This window comes from Leucopleurus acutus (assembly GCF_964270905.1).
Source record: "Leucopleurus acutus genome assembly, chromosome: 8".
NCBI lineage: Eukaryota > Metazoa > Chordata > Mammalia > Artiodactyla > Delphinidae > Leucopleurus > Leucopleurus acutus.
Window position 1 is genome coordinate 33,556,893 of NC_139151.1, and position 20,592 is coordinate 33,577,484.

At 37.8% G+C, this 20,592-nt stretch overlaps 1 protein-coding gene across 2 annotated transcripts in view; it reads right to left on the reverse strand.

Annotated features, from left to right (window-relative positions):
* ARHGAP42 (Rho GTPase activating protein 42) overlaps positions 1-20,592 on the reverse strand; it is a 282,644-nt gene that overhangs the window by 212,458 nt on the left and 49,594 nt on the right. The window lies entirely within an intron of this gene.

Below are 20,592 nucleotides of genomic sequence, written 5' to 3' on the forward strand. Positions count from 1 at the left end.
AAGAATTACCATTCATTCCCTACAAATGGAGCATTTATTTAAAAAAAAAAAAAAAGAAGAAGAAGAAGAAGGAATGCTACCAGGTTACTGGTGGGAAAAAAAAAAGAAAAGTAGCGAACCTTTGATTAGAAAGGGTCACCGATGTTATTCTATACAGACAGGGAATGTGGAGCAGATAGGGAATGTGTTTTTACCAATAAACGCATTCTCATTCTAAGGTGAAAGGCCACGAGAAAAGTTGTTTACGAATAACCTTGTGATTTATAGGAAATCTCAAGCTAAACATACTCCTCAGTCCTGACTTCAGTCTGAACAAATTCCAGAGAGTGACTAAATCCAGAAGAAGAATTCTTCCTTAATCATGGAGAGAATAAAGAAAAGCCCAGAATAATGAGAAGTAAATTCCTGGGAGGCAAAAGCCTAGGATGCAACCTAACAGTGACTAAGAATGCAGACTCTGGAGCCAAGACGGCCTGGGTTGAAATCCAAGTCCTACCATTTACTCATTATGTGACCCTGGGCAAATTTTTTTAACTTCTCTGGGCCTCTATTTCCTCATCTGTAAAGAGTGAATAACAGTAGTATAACCACTTTATAGAGCTGTTTTGAGGACTAAGTAAGGCAACCTTTGCAAAGTGTTTAGAACAGAACCTGGCACTTAATAAGCATTATTTATGTTTGTTAAATAAAATTAAATCAATCTGACAGTGCAGCATCAGGGAGGCTTTAGAGGTCCCACCTCTCAGAGCTACTGTGATCTTCCATGCTAACCCTTCACAGAAGTCTATGTCCGTAGGAAACACATTTTTATGGAAGTCTGTCTACACTTTATTTAATGTTATCTCCCATCATTCAATTCTGATACCTTGAATGCTTAACATTTAATTCAAGCAATAGGACTTGACAAAGACTCTCTCCTTGGCCAATCTTCAGTCAGGCTCCTCTGAGCCCTCTTCTTGACTATGCCTCTGCTTTGGCTCTCTGTCCTCACTGGGCCTACATAGACCAGTTTTAGCAAAAATCCTGCCAAGTCAGTTTAGAGAATATCTAAACTGATATCTGATCAAATTCCCCATGCCCCACCTTTGATGCTTAAGCCCTTGACCTGCCTTCACCAAGAATCCTCTGAACCTTTACATCTTCTCCTCTTAGTAACTTTCCATCCACTGACAGCCCCCCCAGCCCCGCCACCCAACATGCTCCTCGGCTATAAATCCACATTTGTTCTTGTTGCATTCAGGGTAGAGCCTGAACTCTCTCCCCTATTGTGACACTCTCGACATCTACATCATCCGACCTGAATAAAGTCCTCCTTATGATTTTAACTAGCATCAGAATCATTTTTCTTTAAGAGAACAATTATGGCCCGATGCCTAGACGTGACACCAGGACTTAATGTGGTAACCCACCACTCATGAAACTGCAAGCCCAGGTACCAATCACAGTAAGCACCCATGAGTGAACAGGTCTCCAAACAAGGTCACTTACTGCACCATGTGAATCAAGAACTCACCAACACCCTCACCAACAGGAATTCTGAAGACCACAGGTCTTGAGCCTCAGAGAGGCTTTTAACATACACACACACACACACACACACAAAGACTGAGATTTTTTTAAATCTTGTTTGAAAAAATAAATTGTGCTCTGGAAAGAGGGTATTACTACTCACAGACTAACACCTCTTCCCAAAAGAGGGGTAGGACTTTGGTGCCAGCTGTACATTCTACTTAAGAGGTACTTTGGATTTAGGAGAATAGAAAGGTCTATCAGCTTAAGAATGGTTCTGCTTTGGGCTCTCAGGAAGAAAGATGAAAAGAGCCTCCTTAGTGGATTGTTAGTCAATGAGAAAAACAAAGCCTTCATCAGAACTAGACTTCACCAATTGGCTGTGAGGCCCTAGACAAATCATTCACCCTTCACAAGACCTGGTTTTCTTACCTATGGAACAGAGAAGGAATACTCATCTCACAGGTTGTTATAAAAACTAAATGAGGTCTGTGCCTGGTACAGACTAGGCAACTTAATAAATGGCATCAGTTGTTATCATTCAAGCCCAGCTCAAAAGGTGGGAAAGTTGACTGGCCTTCCAGACAGAAGGGACCCATGCATGCAAAAGTATGCATTTATCTGACATTGCATAGCTCTGGCTAAGGGTAAAGAAATCATAACACCTATATCAAATGTTATGAGAAGACAAAAAAAAACAAAAAAATCAGACTCCTAGGATAATTTTTAAGCCAAACTGTGTGCAGGTACTCTCCGTGAGGAAGGGGCAAAACATTCCATTTAACGTTTATTTTTCCATGTACAATATACAGGCCTTATGCTAAACTGGATTTGAAGTCACAAATGGAATTCCTAAAGCAGAGTGGGGGTAGGTAATATGCGTAGATCAGGATGCTTAGGAATTCTGTAACAGATAGCCTTCCTTCTCTCCCCTCATCACCACAAGTTCCTCTGAGTTTCCCCTCAAACTCAAGGAGATACCTGGAAGCTTTCTCCTAGGGCAGGGGTCCCCAACCCCCAGGCCAGGACTGGTAGTTGTCTGTGGCGTGTTAGGAATCGGGCTGCACAGCAGGAGGTGAGACATGGGCGAGCAAGAGAAGCTTCATCTGTATTTACAGCCACTCCTCATCACTCCCATTACCTCCTGAGCTCCGCCTCCTGTCAGGTCAGCGGTGGCATTCGATTCTCATAGGAGCTGGAACCCTATTGTGAACTGTGCACGCGAGGGATCTAGGCTGCGCACTCCTTATGAGAATCTAATGCCTGATGATCTGGCTGGGGAGAGGCTGCAAATACAGATTATCATTAGCAGAGAGGTTTGACTGCACAGAGACCATAATAAATCATTTGCTTGCAGACTCATATCAAAGCCCTATCAGTGAGTGGCAAGTGAAAACAAGCTCAGGGCTCCCACTGATTCTGCATTATGGTGAGATATATAATTATTTCATTATATATTACGATGTAATAATAATAGAAATAAAAAGTACACAATAAATGTAATGTGCTTGAATCATCCTGAAACCATCCCCCCTACCCCAGTCTGTGGAAAAATTGTCTTCCATGAAACCGGTCCCTGGTGCCAAAAAGGTTGGGGACCGCTGTCCTAGGGAACTCCTGACATAAAACCCCACAACCAAACATTTCTTTCTAGACCATTCTTTGCTTCCCATGGCCTTGCTCCTTGACTGAGAAAGGTAAGCTGCTTCGTCCTTTCACAGAGATCTCAGTGAGTACACTGTAAAAATTCCCATGCCTGAACAAGAACACAGGAGCCCACTGTCTATATTAGCCAAGGGATTGAGAGTATGAGCTCTAGTGGCAGATGAAATGGGTTAGCTTCCCGCTTCTACCAACCAGTGGCATGATCATGGGCAGCCTTCCTAACCTCTCTGTACCTCATCTGTTAAGTGGAACAGAACCCATCTCTCAGGGTTATTGTGAGGAGTAAATGAGTTAATATAGATGAAGCATTTAGACATACAGCTAAGCACTTAAAACGTGTTGGCTGTTTCCCTGTTGCAAGTCTCAGAAAACAAAGGAAAAGGGAAAATTTCAGGAATGAAGGTGGCAGCTGTAAGGCCTTAGACAACCTTAGAAAGTGCTCAGTAAAACAGTCTGTTGATTGCAATTTCAAATTGTCTCTTGGTGCACTGCAATCATGCCGTGAGAGAGACTACCTGATTATTCAGTATTTCTGTGTAAGAGATGGGTGTCTATTTCAATGCTGGATAGAATCAAGAATTCATGAATGATCTTCATGAAGCATAATGTGACATAATGAGACAGGACTATACACGAAAATATGCTTCTCAACTAGTTCAGATAATCCCAAAAATAAAGGGGAAGTTCGAAAAACAACTTATTTTCAACTTCAAGTGTCATGAGTTCTTGATTTTCCTTTTGTTTGTTCTCATTTTCCAACAACCAAAGTAATAATGAGGTCAAAAATGTGACCAAAGTAAAGAACTTATGATATTTTCTGGCAGTCATATGAATCCATCTGAAAAATGAGGAATCCAGTTCACACTTCTAATTTTGGCTCCATCTCCCACTGAGTGCAGTTCTGAACTAGAAAGAACAACACCTTTCACTGACTTATAACTCCATGGAACACACTCTTCCCTAATTGTCTAAGATTTCTAAACAATGGTCAGATGCACAAAAGAGAAGTACTGGTACTAAATCCTTGTAAATAAAATTGATTCACATCCAGTTATATAGACCTTGAATTTAAGACCTAATTCAGTTCTTAAAGTTTACTGTTGAATTTCAAAGTATCAAATTGTGTAATGATAGAATCTACATTTCTCTTAAATACAAAAAGAAAGATCAAATGTATAAAGCATGACAAGCAGGGAATCTAGCATAGGCAAGACTGTCTCTTTCTCCCTGTTTCTACTCAACTATTAGAACATGAAGACAAACAAGGAAAAAATCCCAGTCGGAGACACCCTGGCTATCTATATTCAAGGTGAAGGTGGAGGAGTAACATTTACTAGGGGTCAAAGTTGTACATAGTAAAGATGCTGCAAGTATCACTCACATCATATCCTTTCTATTTACCTAATGAGTTAAGCATAGGGTGTCTTCACATGTATTGACATTATAACTTGGAAGAATTACAGTAGGCTTTAATTAGTCAGCAATGTTTTTATATCAAAGAGTTAACCCGTAGCACCCACGATTAGATGATGCTAATGAAGCACTAAAACTTCATTTCATTAGAAACACTTCAACCTCATTAGAGAAACAAAAAACAGTAAATATTTAATTACAACTCTTCTTACACACAGACTTAAGAGCTAGAGTTACCTGTTACTTTAGAAGTGTCAATGGAATTACTTTTACAATGTTAGCTCTATTTATCTCAGAACAAGTACAACCAGCCAGTCCATTGGTTTAAGGCAGTTTTTCTTGAAATCTGGTTGCTCTGGGATGAGATTTTACAGTGCAGAAGGAATACAGGATGAAGCCATGGGAATACAAAGGTAAGAACAGAATATATCCTTCCCTCAAAAGGGCACAGTCCTATACGGACATGAGGTATGTAAATAAATCATATCAGAGGACAATGGATAAAGTCTCCGACAGAGGCTAATAATAACAACATCACCGCAGATAGTACTTACTATGTGCCTGATACTTATCCAAGAACTTAAGGTAAACTAAAACCATTAATCCTCACAACAGCCTCATGAAGTAGACATCATCACTCCCATTTTACAGATGAAGGAACTGAGGCACAGAGAGGTTAAGTGACATCCCCAAGGTTGCTCAAGCTAGTAAATAACAGCAAGAATTTTGACCCAGGGAGCCTGGCTCCAGAGTCCCCACTTAACCACACTGCCAGACGGCTCTGTGCACAGAGGTAACAAATAAGAAGGCACAATCGGTCCAGCTGGAGTGCATGGGGGAAGGCTCCTCAGAGGATTCAATGAAGACAAGAACTTGAAAGACGTGACAACACACCAGGCAAGGCCACATTAACAAAATGTCCAAAAGCTTTCAAAAGGCAGCTTCTACCTACACATCCAAACACCTCTATCATGACTCACATCAAGCTGAGTACCAGCAGCAACAGACCATCCAGTCTCTTGTACCTATTTTTGTATTGTTATTCCATCTCCTTAGGATAGACTCTTCTTCCAAGTTCTCTTTCAAGGTCTCTCTCTCAAGTCCCCATTTCCTCCAAAAAGGTCTTCCCGATCCCTTTCAATGTGGCATTATCACCTCCTTTATACCTCCTACTACATGTTGTGATGCTCTTGCTGTGCTTTCTCTATTTTACCTTTTATCAAGTTATTCATAAACCTAGGTTATCCACCTTATTTTAAATAGTGTTTTAAAGGTAGAAAACTTTACCATCAATGAACACTACCCAAGTATCCACTACCATATCTTGTATACAATTAGAGCTCAACTGTCGAAACCATTAATTTCTGCAAGGTGGATAAATACCTAAGCCTTCCAGATCTAAAACATGAGTTATCCACTTTCCAATACAAGAAGCTTTCATATACATTCACAATAACGATAGCAATGGTGTCGGTAAGATGTTTTACTCTTTCAAAGTTCTTATGTATTTTTCTTAATTCTCACACAAAGCTATGAGGGCTGAAGCTCTGAAAAGTTAGGTAATAACTTAATTTGCCCAGAGTCTAAGAGCTTGACTCCAACCTGGACTGCTTCCCAAATAGGATGTTCTTTCTACTACCTACCATAGCTACTTCCCGAAGAGTAACAAACATTAAAAACAGGGAGCATGTGACCTTTAGACAACATCTAATTAATCCCTTACCTGCTGTATAAAATCTAAGATAGTAAGACTCTCTGTACTGAGCTATATGAGAGTGAGCTACATATGCTTATTAGCCTGGAATAAGCTACCAGCAAACATATATTAGATGGTCTAAAAGTCAAAGGAAATGCACATTCTTTCTTGTACTTTCTAGTGCCACAAGATAACTGAATAATGTTCTGTTAAGCTTCTTAAAGGTAGGTATATATTCTTCATCTCTCTTCACCATTAGTGCCCAAAAGAAACCAGACAGAAAAGAGAACAAAGCGACCAGGAAGAGAAAAGTGTACACCAACTACCAATGCATTCATAACATAAGAATCCACCATAGATAAATTACTGAAAAGCTTATGGTACTGGGAACATGAATATCACTGCAAGCCTTAATAATAAACAAACCATACATTATATAGGAGAATACGTCACGGAATTACCAAATAAGCCTTGGCTTTTAATACCTGCAGTTATGCTTTTAATGTTCTCTCAGAGACCTGCAAATGTCAGATTGTTAGACAGAGAAAAGTCAGAGGAAAAGAACACCGGGTTTGTGGCAAAGTATAAGAAAGAAACACAATGAGAACTTCTTGTCAGTAAGAATCATTCCTATGGCTCTTATTTGAACAAAGTTTGAAAATGCCTACTTTGCTATTTTCTACTTTACATAAATGGCTGGAAAATCATGGTTATCCAATATTATTAAAGAAAGTCTTCCTAAAGAAGGTCCAAGACAAAGCTTGGTACTTATATGTTGAGGTGAAGTGAAATTAACTGAGTGACTTGTAATAATGGAATCAAGGAATTCTCTTTCCTTGAAGCCATAGAGAAACACTGCCGTGTCCATGGGAGGTGAATGGAGACAGAATCACCAGAGGGCAACGGGGCACGGATGCTATTCTTCATCCCCCTGGAAATGCAAAAGGCACAGACTACACTAGGCCGCTAAATTAACTTGTTGTATTCTAGGATGGAACAACATGATTGTTTTGGCATGGTAAAACAAATTAGCCTAGCTCTAGACAGCCTCATTCATTTCCACACCAGATACACATTCAGGGTTATGTGAGGGATGTGCTCAGATAGGGGAAAAAAATCCTTCCTTAGAATCAATCATTCTTTCATGTCATGGACTAAGTGTGCACAAGACTCAGACAGACATGGACAGCAATCCACCACTTACTGAAATATGGCTTAGAGCAAGCACTTAGCTTCTCTAAGTCTCAGGTTCCTCATGTACAAAAGGAAGATACTAATCCCTTACAAAACTGTCATGGATTTTACGTGAAATGGACTTAGCACAGTGCCTGGTAAAGAACAGAAACTTGAAATTCTGGTTCTCAACAAATGTTAACTATTAAACCACTATTTATTATGATGGCAAATGCAGAATATGAAATATTTTCATTGTAAGCATAACATATTTAATCTGTGTATTAAATTACTATCTTCAGGAGAGGTTCAGCAAAAATAAATAGTGGTACTGGCCTCTAATGAAGACCAAGCAGTTTGTAGTCCCATAAATGGTATGTGTTTGGCAAGCAGTTCCAGAAGATTCCAGCCTAAAAACAACAAACAGGAACCAACACTTGGCCAGATTTTATCCATAGTTTCTATAAAGCTACAAATTCCATAAAAATTAAAAACGAAAAACCACAAAGACTTCACTATTGCTACAACACAAGTTAAAAATAGAAAGCTGAAAGGATGAAATAAATCACCCATCTTCCTACCCTGGGGGAAAAACTTGGGGGGGAGGTGCGGGGGGGTGCAGGGGGAAGGGGAGGCGAAGGAAACAATGGCACACTGCAGTTTCTCTGGATTTTTCTTCCTGTCTCAATAAGCATTCCTTTGAGATTTCTCTTCCTCATACTCTTTCCTTCAGAAAAGATAAACCTATCTTTAGACACCTTGTTTTAGCTCAATACATGTTTTCTTTTAAAAAGTACAACTTATGGGGCTTCCCTGATGGCGCAGTGGTTGAGAGTCCGCCTGACGATGCAGGGGACGCGGGTTCGTGCCCGGGTCCGGGAAGATCCCACATGCCGCGGAGCGGCTGGGCCCATGAGCCATGGCCGCTGAGCCTGTGTGTCCAGAGCCTGTGCTCCGCAACGGGAGGGGCCACAACAGTGAGAGGCCCACGTACCGCAAAAAAAAAAAAAGTAAGAAGTACTACTTATGTATCTATATGCAGGCAACTCCTAAGTGGAGATTTAAGTTTGGATACTGGAATTCCAAACAAAATTTTATAAAATATCCCACTTGACTTTTTTGATTTAACTAAAAAACATTGAGTTATCCAGCATGGAGGACCTTGCAGGTTTCCTAGGCTTCTCAGCAACACTGGTTATGCCTGGCATGCTTTCCTGGACTTCCTGGTCTACCTTCCCACACATGACCTCTTCCTTAGTCCAATCATTGTTTTCTGGGCATTTACAACTTATGCCCTTATTAACAGATTTGGTAATGGAAAGTGTTTAGTGTTCTAGCTTCACTTCTAGCCCTCTTTTCTCTTGACTACCTGAAGTATCTCCCTGCTCAAGATAATGACTCTGGAAGAGCATTTTGTGTTACCTTATCTTTCATGTCACCTATCAGCCTATTTCCAACTCTCAAAACTTACTTCCCTTTTCCATCAGCTCCTTCTTGGTATCATATGACAAACACATTTGTGATAAAATCATGATTTGACTAGTTTAATCTCCTTTTTAAAGCGTCACACTGAATCATTACCTACTAGGCAAGTCAAGCATATCATCTTTCCTCTATGTTTTTTAGGCCATCATTTTTCTCAAACTGGTCTTTGTACCTTCAATGTTCCAGCCAAACAAAACAATCTAAACTTCTGTTCTCCCAGCATCCACAGGGTCATTCTTCATGTTGGAAACAGCCCTTTGTCTCTGCTGTGACCTTCAATTGCCTTCAAATGAATCAGTACTCACAGTTCCACTGTGAAGCTGGATTATACCTTACAAGAGCAGCTGGCTATACTTGAGGATGGTACCTGGAGCTTCCTTTAGTTCTTTTAAAGCAGCTTTAAGACATGCCTCTTTCTAGAGTAATCTGAAAGCCCCACCCTAAATAATCCAACCAGGGCAACACACTTGCTGTTTGACAGATACCAAATACTGACACGCCTTATGGCACACAGCAGTGTGCCAGGAGTTCAGAAAGCCATGAATACTTCCAGTGTATCTTCTGGTGCCACAGCATTTATTAGAAAACTAAAGAGAAGGAAGTGAAGTAGTTTTATCCTGTTTTACATTTTTTTTAAATGCCAGTATAGCAGAATTTATATGAATTAACTTGTATCTTGTTACTTCCATTGAGGCAGCCAGTTTGGGTCATGTTTCCAGACTACTGAGAGTACATTTTCCCCCTCATCTGACAGAAAATTCTGAGAAGCACTATACTACTGTAATCTAGCTCCTTTTTGAATGTCTACTGACATACCCTACATTATAATTTTATTATATTATATATTTATTTGTGTGTAAGTCCCATTACCCTCATCAAACATTAAGCCCATGATGGGCAGAGAACCTCTTCAGTCTTTATTGCCTTCAGCATAGGGCCTTGAAAATAAGGGGCTGTCAAATAGAATAGAATGCAAAAATTTAGAGTATTTAGAAAAGGTAAAGTAAGTCCTTTCTAGGACTGGCAAAGAGCAATCAGAGATAAAAAGCCAGGTGGTTAGACTCAGACCCCGATCTAGCTATAAAAGGGGCTATGGGAACAGAGGAGTCCCAGCAAACAAACACACCTGAGGATCTGGACATCAAGTCAAGTAGATGAGATCGGAGGGCCAGAGGGAATGGCTAAAAGGTTCTTTCATTTAGGATCTGTTGGTTAGCTTTGCAAAAAGCAAAGCAGTGGAAGCTGACAGAAGCAGCCTAGGTATTCTAGGTGCTAACCTAAAATCTCAGTATTGCTTTAGAATAAACCCACCTCTAAAAATTATTCTGGTAATCTAATCAAGCTCAATGGGGAGAGCATCCAGTTTAAAAAAATAAAAACTAAAAATAACCTAAATGTTCCACAAACTTAAGTCACTACAGAGAAAGCTAGTCCAGGTTCTTATTTCCTTGCATCATCTTCTAATATAAAGAAGTCTCATTTAAAAAAATGATAAAAGCAAGGATTTTGGCACCAAACAGACTACCAGTTTTGCTATGTGGGCAAGTTACTTAAGCTCTTCAAGTTTCAATTTACCTGTTTGTAAAAGAGGATAATAGTAATATACCTACTTCATAAGATTGTTGTAGTGACCAAATGAAATCATGCATGTAAAGTACATAGTAAGAGCCTGGCAAATTGTCATAATTATAACTGCTATTATTTTGAAGGAGGAAATCATTGGCTAGAAAGACACACTATTCTTGTCTCTTGGTTACTACTTCTATGTTAAGCTTACCTCTCAGGACCTAAAAAGATACCTACCATTATATGATGTCACCAAATTTAATGCAGCCAAAGTGCCTGCCGATCAAGGAAACACTCAAGTGATACCAAACATTATTACAGTCAATTGTCTCTATTCCAAAAGGTAATTTATCATTTACTTAAGTGCATTTTCCCATCAGCAGTTTAGCATCATGCACCATTAAAAAAATTTATACCACACTCATATTGCCTCTGATGAAACTTCAAAGTATCTTTCCAGTGGTTAACAGATATCTGCATTCCAGCATTCCCTAAGAAAACACTGCTAGACCCAATAATGAAATCTGCTTAACCAAGCAAAGAAACAATCTAACATACATGAACCTCCAAAAATATTCTAAGTTCAATTTAAATGAAGTGATGAGCTTAGAATGTGGGTATAGCATAAGTGGCTGGCTATGTTTTTGTTGTTGTTGTTGTTGTTGTTGTTTTTATTTTGGCTGCATTGGGTCTTCGTTGCTGCGCGTGGGGCTTTCTCTAGTTGCGGTGAGCAGGGGTTACTCTTTGTTGCCTTGCACGGGCTTCTCATTTCAGTAGCTTCTCTTGTTGCGTGCAGAGCACAGGCTCTAGGCGCGTGGGCTTCAATAGTTGTGGCATGCGGGCTCAGTAGTTGTGGCTCGCTGGCTCTAGAGCGCAGTCTCAGTAGTTGTGGCGCACGGGCTTAGTTGCTCCTAGGCATGTGGGATCTTCCCGGACCAGGGCTCGAACCCGTGTCCCCTGCATTGGCAGATGGATTATTAACCACTGCACCACCAGGGAAGCCCTGGCTATGTTTATTGTGACCACGTATTCGGGTTTTCACTATTGCATTTTTATTTATTTATTTTCTTTGGCCAAACTAAAGTATATTATATCATGTAATATCATGGCTATCCATGAACAGTAATGGTGGCAAAATAATTTTTTCACATAGCAGCATGACTAACATCCTCTTAAAGACTGGAAATATTTTATAATGAATAGTAATTGAAAGCCGAATACATAAGCCTCTGTCTTGGACAAGATGTGGAAGTATGCTGGCATCATGCCTTGTTCTTCCAAAAGGAACAGAAAAAAACAACACTGCAAAACAAGGCTGAGCCTGGGCTGCCAGGGAAGTAAGGGCACAAAGATCATTATTCTCCATTTACACAATGTTTTTTGTAAGTTGTTTTCAATAAACTTGCTATCCCACATGTCTACAGACATCATTTTTCTGCTGTCCTACCCCATGTTGAAACATTAAAGCAATGTTTCAGAATATTTCAGGAAAACTTGCATTTTAACATAAGTGTAGTTTCCATTTTGTACCTTTGAGCCAACACCTCATCCCATATTTAAGGTACCACAATAGAGATAATTTTGTTGGGATACATTATTTTATTACTTTTTAAAGTTCTAAGTGTTATGCTTTTAATAAAATGACTTACTATAGCCATCTCACTATTTTAAATACAAATGATGAGATTTTTCAAGTCATATTTGTACTCCTTATCTCACTAGAAACCTACTGGGCAAACAGACTGAGTAGATAATTACCTACATTCTACAGATGAGAAAACTAAGGTGCATAGTTAAGTGACTTTTCCAAGCAATAGAATCGGAGCTGGAATCTTAATCTCCCATGTCTAGGCCAACCCTCCTCTTTCCATACCGTCTTAAACAAATAATCCTCTTACACCTATAATTCTACCATACTGGGGTTAGCTCAGTAGTAAAAATTTTTTAAAAATATTTTTTTTACCAGACCATTTACAGTTTTCTTATCATTTCCTCATTTAAAAAAAAAATCCTCATTCTTATGGATCTTACTGTATCTCCATTATGTAACTAGTTTAACTGTTGGTAAAAATGTTTTAAGTGGCTTTGAAGAAGATACTTTAAACATATGATACATTTTATTTTTATTTAGGGGTGACTGATTATACTCATCGAAAAACAGGAAGATAAATCTCAACCTTTTATTCCAAAAACTAAAACTCATTCACCTAAATACTATGCTGTTTGAGTTGCCAACATGCATGCAAAACCATATGTACAGAGTCAGCAACTGCCTGCTGTGATTCTGAATAGCTGAGACTTTTATTTAGCAATCAGAACTGAGGAATTCCAACTGTGTCAACTTGTGCAACTATGTCTGGCTTTAGAGCTTCCCACACTCTGGGAGACAGATTGTCTCTAATTATTTTATTGCTGCAAAAAAAGGGACTTTTCATAGAAATTATACACAAAATTTATGTCAGGCTTTTATCAGACAGCATGTAGTCAACCCATGATTAGGCCATCCTTCAATTTAAAACTTAAATATATATGTGGCTTGCAACTCTTCTTACCTGGTATTTTTTATTTACTTCAGAACTTATTAGTTCCTCAGCTACTAAAATTTTAAGGTGATTTACCATAGTTCATATATTCTAAGCTGCTAAATTGTAAGCCCCCTACCCAATTTTAGAGATATTAATATAAAAACTACAACGTTGGCTCCCTGAGTCCCAGTGTATCTTTATATTTTATATTTCGTCCAGTCATACTGAACAATGGCATCTTTTGCAGCATCTGACATTGTCAAGTAAAGCATTATCCCTAACCTCAAGGAGCTAATAACCTGACAAAACAAACAGCACACAGTGCATTGCCTCGATTGTCTTTTCCTATCTTTGAATGCCACAAAAACCTAACACCAGGAAAAGACTGTTTCAGAAATATTTGATCTCTGTTGTCCCTAACCATTATGAGAGTGGGAAATAAGAAATCAGCTCTCTCTAGCTTAGCTTCTCATTCTTTTGAGATATAAAGGGGCTGAAGCCTTGAAGCCACCCAGTCCCTTGGGCTTGTTTCTGGGCTCCAAGCCTAAAATAAGGGCTAAAGGGGGCTTCTATCAGCTGTGTGCTCGTGAAAGCCATCTGAGACCACCAGAAATGCTGTAACCGTGGGATTGTGGGCAGTATTTCAACAAGGGCTCTCCAGATAGTGAACAAGACATTCAGGCACTATAGACTCTCTGTATTTTCAGAAAGAAAACTCATGGAAGAGATACACAACCGAGAAATGAAATTGTGTATACAGTTTCTGTTTGCTCCACATGCCCCCTGACCTTAACTTTTTAAGTATAAAAAATTCTCTATAATCTAAGACTCACATTCAGTTCCAATGCCATGCAGTTTAGGGAGGCAGCCCATTGTGATTCAAGGTCAGCGACCTTGATGGTAAATGAAGTAACGTTTGTGCATTAGTTACAGAAGGCTGGGCACAGGTAAGTACTGTCTTCAGCGGACTAATTTAGTAACTTCAGCTACATCAGAATAGTGAAGGATATAACCTAGACTTCTCTCTGAGAATCCCTAGAAATCATGCCTATGAGTGACTAAAATCTGCTACTATAGCAACACTGCAAAGTTACACTGAATATCAAACTAACAACATCTAACTTATTAGATCATTTCAATTAAATTAAATGGTGTATTTCTTCAATCACAACCCCTCAAACCAAAAGAGTAAAGCAGTATTGGCCAAGTAGAAGTCCTTAAGGTTTTAGCTTTACTGAATTGTAAACCTGATAAATAATCAGCATATCAATTACATATAAATGCAAACATTTGTGCTTTGAACTTGCACCTTAGAGAAACTGTCTGCCTAAGTAAAGGTAAATTTTAACCCTGCATGAGTTGCAACTGCAATGAATCCTCAGTTAAGTACAAGTGAATGAGTTTCTTATTGAAAATGTTATGATGCAATAGATGAAAAAAATAACAAAGTGGTTCATTTTATCAAAACTTTCCCACAGAGGCTCATTTAGTCAATCAAAAGGTATGTATTAACTTCCTTATCTATGAAACTTCTACATTACTTGTTCTACAAGATCCCACTTCCTTTCACCCAAACACTTTGGTAAGTAAAAACTGGAGTGATTTGGCATGTCAAACTGCTCCATGACTACTAAAGATTAGTGAACAAACTGCAGAATTATAGACACTGAAGAAACTACTTTATCTAACCCCAATCAAGTAGCTCTGAGAAGAGTTTGTCAACTTGCAAATCACTTAATTGAGAATCACCTCCAGATTCTAAAGGCAGTACAAGATGAGTGATAATAGTATACCAGCTAGTTAAAAATCACTAAAATAAATGAGAATTTACTTAAATGTTTTTCCCTCAGGTTAAGAAGAAATTGGTTCTTAATGTTCACAGCAGCATTATTTACAATAGCCAGGACATGGAAGCAACCTAAATGTCCATCAACAGAGGAATGCATAAAGAAGATGTGGTACATATATACAATGGAATATTATTCAGCCATAAAAAGGAATGAAATTGGGTCATTTGTAGAGATGTGGATGGACCTAGAAAGTGCCATACAGAGTGAAGTAAGTCAGAAACAGAAAAACAAATATTGTATAATAACACATATATGTGGAATCTAGAAAAATGGTATGGATGATCTCATTTGCAAAGCAGAAATAGAGACACAGATGTAGAGAACAAATGTATAGGTACCAAGGGGGAAAGGGGTGGGGTGGGAGGAATTGGGAGACTGGGATTGACCCATATACATTACTGATACTATGTATAAAGTAGACAACTGATGGGAACATACTGTATAGCACAGGGAACTCTACCTAATGCACTGTGGTAACCTAAATGGGAGGGAAGTCCAAAAGAGAGGGGATATCTGTATGTGTATGGCTGATTCATTTTGCTGTGCAGTGGAGGCTAACACAACACTGTAAAGCGACCATACTCCAATAAAAATTTAAAAAAAAAGAAATTGGTTCTTGAATTATCTAAATTTAGCCTCCCTCCCTCACTCACTCCCTTTGGGTCTTCAAATGTCACCTTCTCAGTAAGGCATTCCCCTGTAACTATCCAAACCTGTAGCCACCCCTACAGAACATGAACTCGAGCACACACACAAACTTATAATAACCTCCCCAACTTACTTTTCTCAGTAGCATTTTCACCATCTAACCTATGACATATGTCTTTGGATTTATAATTTTTTTAACTGAGGTAACACTGGTTTCTTGTATACATTATATTTCGACTTCTGTATATACTACAGTGTGCTCACCACCCAAAATTTAGTTTCTATCCATCACCATACAATTGACCTCTTTTATGCATTTCACCCTCCCCCCGACCTCCTATCCCTTCTGGTAACCACTACTCTATTCTCTGTATCTATGTGTTTGTTTTCATTTTGCTTATTCATTTATTTTGTTTATTTTTTTTATATTCCACATGAGTGAAATCATTGTCTTTCTCTGACTTATTTCATTTAGTATATTACCTTCAAGGTCCATCTATGTTTTTACAGGTGGCAAGATTTCATATTTTTCTTTTTATGACTGACTGAGTAGTATTCCATTGTGTGTGTGCATGTGTGTGTGTGTATGTGTGTGTGTATATATATATATATATACACACACACATACACACACACACACGTACCATATCTTCTTTATCCATTCATCCGTCATGGGCACTTGGCTTGTTTCCATACCTTACCTACTGTGATTAATACTGTGATGAACATTGAGATATATGTATCTTTTCAAATTAGTGTTTTTGTATTCTTTGGATAAATACTCAGAAGTGGAATAGCTGGATCACATGGCAGTTCTATTCTTCATAATTTTTTGAAGAATCTCTATACTGTTTTCCATACTGGCTGCACCAATTTACATTCCCACCAACAATACATGTCCACATCCTCCCCAACACTTGCTATTTCTTGCCTTTTTGATAATAGCCTATAAGCATGAGATAATGTTGTGGTTTTGATTTGCATTTTCCTAATAATTTGTGACCTTGAACATCTTTTCATGTGCTTTGCATCTTCTTTGGAAAAAAATGTCTCGTCAGATCCTCTCCCCATTTTTGAATCAGGTTGTTTGTTTTTTTGTTGTTGAGTTGTATGAATTATTTATATATTTTTGGATATTAACCCCTAATCAGATAAACAATTTGCAAATATCTTCTCCCATTCAGTAGGTTTTCTTTTCATTTACTTTTATAAGTTGAAAATACAATTTTTATTTATTTGTGGGGGCGGGGGGGTGGGTGTCTGGGTTCTTGTGCTCAATGTGGTTTTAACTTTTTATTTTATATTGGAGCATAGTTGATTAACAATGTTGTGTTAGTTTCAGGTGTACAGCAAAGTGATTCAGTTATACATATACATATATCTATTCTTTATTAGATTCTTTTTCACTATAGGTTTTTACAAGATACTGAGTATAGTTCCCTGTGCTATACAGTAGGTCCTTGTTGGTTATCCATTTTAAATATAGCAGTGTGTACATGTCAGTCCCAAACCCCCTAACTATCCCTTCCCCCCAGCCTTCCCCCCAGTAACCATAAGTTCCTTCTCTAAGTCTGTGAGTCTGTTTCTGCTTTGTAAATAAGTTCATTTGTATCATTTATTTTAGATTCTGCATATCAGCACTATCATATGAGTTTTCTCTTTCTCTGACTTACTTCACTCAGTGGACAATCTCTAGGTCCATTCATGTTGCTGCAAATGGCATTTTTCATTCTTTTTAATGGCTGAGTAATATTCCATTGTATATATGTACCACATCTTCTTTATCCATTCCTCTGTTTCACTTTATTTATGGTTTTCTTTGTTGTGTAGAAGTTTTTAGTTTGATGGAGTCCCATTTGTTTATTGTTCCTTTTGTTTACCTTGCTTGAGGAGACATATCTAAAAAGATACTGCTTATACCTACACCGAAGAACATACTGCCTATGTTTTCTTCTAGGAGTTTTATACTTTCAGATATTAAAGTCTTTAAATACATTTTGAGTTAATTTTTGTGTATGGTGTAAGAGAGTGGTCTAACTCCATTCTTTTGCATGAGTCTGTCCAGTTATATATACACCATTTATTGAAGAAACTATCCTTTCTCCATTGTATATTCTTTGCTCCTTTGTCATAAATTAATTGTGTGGCTTTATTTCTGCGCTCTTAATTCTGTTGAATTGATTTGTGTGTCTGTGTTTATGTCAATACCATGCTGTTTTTTGGTTCTGTTTGTTTGTTTTAAAGATTAGTATGTATTTTTTTAAATTCTTGTTATTTATTTATTTTATTTATTTGGCTGTGTTGGGTCTTAGTTGCAGCATGTGGGATATTCGTTGCGGCATGTGGGGTCCTTCATTGTGGTGTGCAGGCTCCTCGTTGCTGCATGTGGGCTTCTCTCTAGTTATGGCACAGAGCACGTGGGCTCAGTAGCTGTGGTGCACAGGCTTAGTTGCCCTGCGGCATGTGGGATCTTAGTTCCCTGACCAGGGATCAAACCAGCATCCACTGAACTGGAAGGCAGATTCTTAACCACTGGACTACCAAGTAAGTCCCAATACCATGCTGTTTTTATTACTACAGTTTATTAGTATAATTTGAAATCAGGGAGTATGGTACCTCTGGCTTTGAACTTTTTTCTCAGGATTGCTTTGGCTATTTAAGATCTTTAATAGTTCTGTATAAATTTTAGGACTTTTTAAAATTCTAGTTCTCTGAAAAACGACATTGGGATTTTGATAGGGACTGCACTGAACCTGCAGATTGCTTTGGATACTAGGGACATTTTAACAATGCTAATTCTTCCAATCCATGAGCACAAAATATCTTTCCATTTCCTTGTGTCTTAAATTCTGTTCAATAATGTCTTACAGTTTTCAGTGTACAGGTTTTTCACCTCCTTGGTTAAATTTATTCCTAGGTATTTTATTCTTTTTGTTCCAACTATAAGTAGGATTATATTCTTAATTTTTCTGATAGTTCAATGTTAATGTATAGAAATGCAACAGATTTTTGTACACTGATTTTGTACCCTGCAACTTTACTGTATTCATTTATTATTTCTAATAGGTTTTTGGTGGAGTCTTTAGGGTTTTCTATGAATAAAATATCATCTGAAAACGATGAAAGTTTTACCTCCTTTCCAATTTAGATGCCTTTGTTTCTTTTTCTTGCCTAACTGCTCCTGCTAGGACTTCTAATACTATATTGAATTAGAATGGCAAGAATGGGCATCCTTGTATTGCTCCTGATATCAAGAGGAATAGCTTTCAGTTTTCCACTCCTGAGTATAATGTTAGTAGTGGGTTTATCATATATTGCCTTTATGATGTTGAGGTACGTTCCTTCTATACCCATTTTATTGAGTTATCATAAATAGGTGTTGAATCTTGTCAAATATTTGGTTTGCTTATATTTTATTGAGGATTTCTGCATCTCTGTTCACCAGAGATTTTGGCCTAGAATTTTCTTTTTTGTGTTGTTCTTGACTGGTTTTGATATCAGGGTAATGTCTTCATTAAATGAGTTAGGAAATGTTCCCTCCAATTTTTTTGAAAGAGTTTGAGAAGGACAGGTATTAAATCTTCTTTGAATGTTTGGCAGAATTTGCCTGTGAAGCCATTGGTCCTGGAATTTTGGGGAGGAGATTTTTGGTTACTGTTTTCAATCTCCATACTAGTGAATGGTCTATTCAGATTTTCTATTCATGATTCAATCTTAGAAGACTGTATGATGCTAAGAATTTGTCCATTTCATTGAGGTTGTCCAATATGTTAGTATATAGCTCTTCATAATATTCTCTTATAATCCTCTGTATTTCTGTGGTATCCATTGAAATTTCTCCTCTTTTGTTTCTGATTTTACTTCTCTGATCCTTCTCTTTTTTCTTAGTGAGTCCAGCTAAAGGTTTGTCAATTTTGTTTACCTTTTCAAAGAACTAGGTCTTAGTTTCACTGATCTTTTCTATTGTCTTATTAGTCTCTTATTTCATTTATTTCCACTCTTATCTTTATTAGTTCCTTCCTTCTGCTGACTTTGGGCTTTGCTTGTCCTTCTTTTTCTAGTTCCTTAAGGTGTAAGGTTAGATTGTTTATTTAAGATTTTTCTTGTTTCTTGAGATAGGCCTGTATTGCTATAAATTTCCCTCTTAGTACCACTTTTGCTGCATCCCCCAGATTTTGGTGTGTCCTATTTTCATTTTCGTTTATCTTCAGAAATTTTCTGATGTCTTTATTGACCCAATAGTTGTTAGGTAGCATGTTGTTTAGTTTCCAAATACTTGTGATTTTTCCACCTTTCTTGTTATAGTTGATTTCTAGTTTCATAGAAACTAGTGCGTTTAGAAAAGATGCTTGATATGATTTCAACTTTCTTAAATTTATTGAGACTTGTTTTATATCCAACATATGGTCTATCGTTGAGAATGTCCCATGTGCACTTGAGAAGGATGTGTATTCTGCTGCATTTGGATGAAATGTCTGTATAAATCTATTAAGCCCATGTGGTTTCATCTAAGGTCACTATTTCCTTATTGACTTTCTATCTGGATAATCTATCCATTGATGTAAGTAGGGTGTTGAAGTCCCCTATTATTACTGTGTTACTGTAAATTTCTCCCTTTTGGTCTGTTAATAATTACTTATATATTTTAGTGCTCCTATGTTAAGTGCATATATATTAATAAGTTATATCTTCTTGATGAATTGTTCCTTTTATCATTATATACCCATCTTTGTCTCCTGTTACCTTTTTTGCCTTGAAGTTACCTTGAAGTCTATTTTGTCTATGTCTATGGCTACACCTGCTTTCTTCTGACTGCCATTTGTATGGAGTACCATCTTCCATCTCTTCACTTAGAGCTTCTCTGAGTCTCCTGGACCCAGCATATAGTTGAGTCTTGTTTCAATCCATCCAGCTACTCTATGTCTTTTGATTGGTGAATTCAATCCATTTACATTTCAGGTGATTATTGATAGATAAGGTCTTAGTATTACCATTTTATATTTTTTGTTTTCTGGTTGCTCTACATCTCCATTGTTTCTTTCCTTGTGTTTCTGTCTGCCAT